Here is a 5,948-nt window from a genome sequence, read left to right on the forward strand (position 1 = left end):
AAAATATAGAATTTATATAGCTGGGTATCCTCACTAAAAAAGAAAAGAATAGTTAAAACAAAATATAAGAAAAAATCTGGCTTCGGCCTATTCTTATTAAAATTTGACATCCGACCTAATGCGATATAAAGTATTTTATTTGATATGAAACCTATTTAGGTAGCTTCATTGTTTTTCTACGTTCCTAATCTGTTATTGTCGTTTGAAAATGATACTCTTTTTAGACAGTACCATATGTGTAAATGTAAAAAATAATAATTGAATTATACATTGAATTTAAATTCAAAATCATTAATAATAGTTACCTGACATCAATTTTATCGATCAATGTAAACAATTTGTTAACCAAATAAACACTCAACTTGTCAAAATCAATATATACGACCACCTCACCAAATAAAATTAAGTCATTACAATTTAACCGCCATCGCGTGACCAATTTTGGTCCTTAAACTCGACAATAATGGTAAATTTTTCTCATGATTATGTTCCTTATAAAAATTATTTATTTTAACTATTAAAGAAAACATAAATTAAGTGGTTAGGAAAAGCTTTCTTAATTTTTGGTAACTATTATGGTTAGTAGTAAATCTACTTCTACTAACGAAAAATTTTAAGGTTTTTTTTAGAAAAATATATTCAAAATTTAATAATCTCGATAAAGCATTTTGTTTAAAAAAATTTTTCAACTTTAAAACTTTACTAAAACTTTTATACAATATTTAAAAATAAAGGATTATACTTTTTGTGTTTTTGATTTGGCAATACTGTTGTAGTGACATGTGTCATAAAAAATGTCACTCAAGACTTCTTATAGTATATTTAGTTTACAGTTTGCCATTTCACCACGTTGATTGCTAAATAATAGCTGAAAGTGTCAAAATTGTGTAAGTTTGACGTTTTTTGCATTAAACTTTGCTCAATGATGATGTGTCAATAAATAAAATCATCGTATCTTTGACAGTAAAAGATCCGTCTCTATAAAATCCACAATTACTCGTTCAAATACTGTTTTTTTATCCATAAAGAATCACAGTCTGGTATGGCAGACCATGACTACATATACAATAGATGGTAAAATTTGAACCATGAAGTTAAATAATTTGATTTGATTAAAATCTCCATCATGAGATTGTTTATAAGTGTTTATTTCCAGAACCATAAAATGGATAACCCATAGAAATGGATAATACATTTTGTGTAGTGAGAAATGTTGATATATTATGTTAATTTTCTATTGAACAAAGCGAATTATTTACTTTTCAGATTTATTTATATAATTATGGAAGTTTATAAAAATAAATGCATTAACAAACAATTTTGGTTGATATTGTCAATCATAATTGCAAAAAACATTTTTGGAAAAAAAGATGAATTCCATACTTCATGTGATGTTCGTTTTATAAATTTCCATTCGAATTCGTCCTTTGATTTGAAATTTTTTCTGTTAATTTATATTTTAATGCTTAAATAATCAAATATACTGAGCTTCAGTTATATTTCGTGTGCAGAGAACACACAAAATAACACAAAATAAAGGATTTTTAGGACTTTCATGCTTGTCGCTTTCAATATTTCACATATTGTGGCTTCGTTAAAAATAATTGCAATATCTCGAATCAACATTCACACACAAATCACATCGACACTTATTCCAGTGAATGAAATGCAAACAGAATAAATTTGCTCCAAACGTTTCATATTTTTTTAATAAAATAAACATTATTTTTATATTTGACAAATTGAAACACACATATTTAATATAATAAAATCATTTGAGCAAAACGAATGAAATTTAAGCAATTTCGAGTTTTAATAAATTTTTTTCGAGAAAATAAATGTTTTTTCAGCTCCTTTCATATCCATTCTGGTATTAAATATTATTGCTTTATATTATTTTGATTATATTATTTTAGAATTTTATTCTTTAGAATATCTACAGTATATTAATAAATACTGAAATGAAAGCAAATCCTTTTTTAATTGTTTTGTTGATTAATTAAACTTTTGAGAAGAAAATATTTTGTGGTATAGTTTGGTTTTATATAAATTCCTTTATATGTCCAATCATTTCTTAAACATCTTGAAATTGAAATAAATGAATGAAATTTTTCAAATTATACAAATATTGTTTAATTTTATTGCCGTTTGGTTGTGAAATATGTATATGAATACATACACAATATAAATAACTGGAAGCATATTAAAATCAAAATATTTTATCCTCATAAAATAATATTTAATTTATGGATAAAGAATATTTTAATATTTCTTTATTATTTTTATTTCCTAATATTTGAAACGGAAAAGAAGTAGATATAAATAAATAATTGAACTAATTTAAAATCAGTACAGATGTTCTCATATATCTGATATTATAAATTAATATTTGTACAATGCTTTATATTTTTTATCTGATATTGCAATCATATAATCGAGAAGAAATTCAAATAACTGCTTTGTTACCTTTTTGACAGATTTTTGCACACTTAAGCTTCGATTTCGGATGTAAAGCTGCATAAAGTCACTCATACGCTCTGATGCCCGCACACATTTTTAACCTTTTAACCTTTTTCTTTTGTTTGTTCTGCTTATTCTTTTTATTTCTGTATATTAAACGGTAATTGTTCAAAGAAATGTCCTTGACCATTTTGGTGTAAACTACTGACCTATTGTGAGGAACATGTATACATTGGGTTAAATGCCAGAGCTTTATATAGAGCACTGTGTAACTATGTTCATACTTCAGCATTTTTAAATAAACTCAGCAATTGCTTACCAACTAGAAAAGAGTAGATACATTACGAAATGATGATAAATTAATGAAATCTATATTTTTGTAAACTGTTAGACGCGTGAATTCATGGAAAATCTGTTATTGGATTATAAAAATTTTATAGTCACTTTATAAAAATTATATTATATTTTCTTCTTATTAAAGTTATTAATGTTTAATTTAGAGAATAAGTTGTCATGCGAAGAAGTATTTGAGTCATTTAATCGGAAGGAAATAATAAATTTAAAGTTGAAAGAGTAGGTAGGAGTAGGTGAAATAAAAGAAAAAATAATTAAAACCATTTGATTATTTATTTATTTATTATTTAATATTTTCAGTAATGTTCCCATGGAAGGTAATTTTAATAATTATACAAAATAAATTTATTTTATCAATACTGAAAACTTTCTGAAATTATTATTTTCTTTATTGCTTGTATTTAGTTTTCCACGAAATTGTACAATAGCTTTTTTATCTAGACAAATATGCTAAATGGTATTATCTAAAATGATATCACTTGAATTTTCGTAAGCAATATATTTCTATATATAATTTACTACACACTTATTATTATACTATATAAACATTATGCAAACATTATTTCCTGCCTTTAAGATCGACTACCTTCTCCGAATTTTGTTGTTTGTTAACTACTGCGTAAGTATTAGATCTTTTTCAAAAATTTTCTTTGTTATGTTGGTAGACCCTTTCTTGACATATGTTACAAATTTGAGCGCCATCTGTCATTTAGTTTGTTTACAGCAGCTATTACTGTGAAACTACCTCAAGTGCATTTAGCGATTTTTACTATGGAAAATTCTTGTTGTACGTGATTTTTTGACCAAACACGGCACCACTGTCATCGCTCAGGCACTATATTCGCCAGATCTGGATCCGTGCGACTTTTTTTCTGCCCCTTCGTGGTAAGCGTTTTGAGTCGATTGAATGAGTAAAAGAGAATTCGCCGAAGGAACTAAAAGCCATACCTTCACGGGCTTTTGAAAAGTGTATGGAAGATTGGGTTAAGCGTTGGCATATGTGTATCGCTTCAGAAGGAGCATATTTTGAAGGAGATAAAATAAATTTGGAATAAAATTTCAATGTGTGTGTTTTATTTACAAAATCCGATTACTTTTTGAGCAGAATGTAAGTAGTTTGTTAGAATTTTGGCAAAACATCCACATCTTACGCGATTAAAAATAATAAGTAGTAGATTTCTCAGTCTTCAAAATTTTTTTTATCTTATTACGAACCTAAATACATTAAAAAGCTGAGGTAATATTAATTAATTAATCAACTATTATAATATTGTACAAACTCATATATTTGACTTGTTAGCAACGTATACTTCAAAATTCGTAAATCATTATATTGGTTGTAATAATATTCTAGTATATTTTTTTAATGAATATTAAGAAGAATTAACAAAATAAATAATGAAAAGTGAACTGTTCATTGTTAGAATTTAACATGTATAAATATTCACAAGTGCTCGAATATTTAGCGATAAAGTTTTGTAAAAAAGGTTAAGAGGTTTTTTTTTGAAATTGTATTAAAAAAAAGTTTCAGAAAAGTTTAAACATTAAAATTAAATAGACTGAGTAACTGAAACCACATTCTTGGACATTTCCTTTATTAAAAATTTTTCATCAATATTTTTTTTACGATAGCTTTTATACAAGGTCATCAAATTTTTTTTAAATTTTTAAAGTGCGACAGTGAAAATGGGAATTTATTAATGGAAATGACATGTTTAAGAATAGTGAGTCGTTACAGAAGCCCATGAAACCTTAATTGTTTGTTATAAGACATGTACTTTTTGAAACTTATTTAACAAATGTACTGCTTTCTTAATATCTTTGAAGAAGTAACCCATCACATTTCATATATCTATAATATATATTTTGAAGCAAATAATATAAATACTTGCACATGCATAATATATCACACTATGTTCCCACTTTAATTTCATAATAATTATAATTCATTTACTCCATTTACTTGCACTCCACTTCGCTGTTTAATGTACTTGATAAATTAAATAACATTTCGAGGGCTTTTCTGAAGCTCTTTATTTGCTTTACAACACTTGCGGAATCCACTGCACTCTTCGCGTACAATTTATTTATTGCCACGTAATAAATCTCGGTCAGAAAGCCGTTGTAAGTAGTGAAAAGTTAATATGGGTTAATGTGAGTCCACTTCGTTCCGTTCATTTCTGCTTGAAATTCGTACGAAAAAGGAGGAATGGCTTCATTGCCATTCTGTGTCTGCTGCAAGTAAAAAGCGGCCTTTGATGTTTTTGGCGGCTATATTTCGAACCAAAAAAATGTATTTCCCTATAAGCTATGAGAAGCAAATTTATTTATTGTGAAAATTGGCGATAAATATTTTTTTTTTGACAAAGTTTACTTTAGTCCGTTTTTTCTGCAAATGTAGCTGTGTTCCCCGCATAAAAGGAAAATCATCGTAAGTTCGAAAGGCTGTTCTTAATTAGATGACCAAAATTAAGAAAAGTAATGGACTATTAAAAATGTGCATTACTATCGATACTTAATCAAGCACTTAATTCAGCAGAAGCAAATGATTCATTTCTAATGAAAATAAATTTTAAGCAATAAGACATGAGAGTGTTAATAATTGTTAGTAATATTTTTACAATTTGAAATTAACTATTTAAATGTACTTTTAAATACTACGTATTCATATTTTCAGCTTATAAATAGTGGTGAAAAGATATATAAGGAATTGTTTATTCCAAGAATACTTTTTCATATTAAAGTAAAACTTCATATAAAACATAAATTTCATATAAAAGTAATAATTTCTTCGAAATTTTTAATTTTATAGAAACAATAATTGCCACTGCATTACTGATGTCATTATTATTATCATAATCATTGTCAGATTTAAATTAATTTAGTTTAGCAGTTACTGAAAAGCTTGAAAATATTTTTAAAAATATATATAATTGTTTTTGGCTCCTACTAACAAAATTTATCCAAAGAGCCTTTTTCATCCAGTTCTGAAAAAAACAGTGTCACCCTATTAATCTTAGTTTAAACTGATCTAACTTTTGAATAGTTAGTAACACTGGTAAATTTAAATATGCGAGTGTGATTCATCCCTATTTAAGCGAAAAATCATAAGTGATTATTGCTAGAACCGTTCG

The sequence above is a fragment of the Teleopsis dalmanni genome, chromosome 1 (assembly GCF_002237135.1).
Source record: "Teleopsis dalmanni isolate 2A chromosome 1, ASM223713v2, whole genome shotgun sequence".
NCBI classification, from domain to species: domain Eukaryota; kingdom Metazoa; phylum Arthropoda; class Insecta; order Diptera; family Diopsidae; genus Teleopsis; species Teleopsis dalmanni.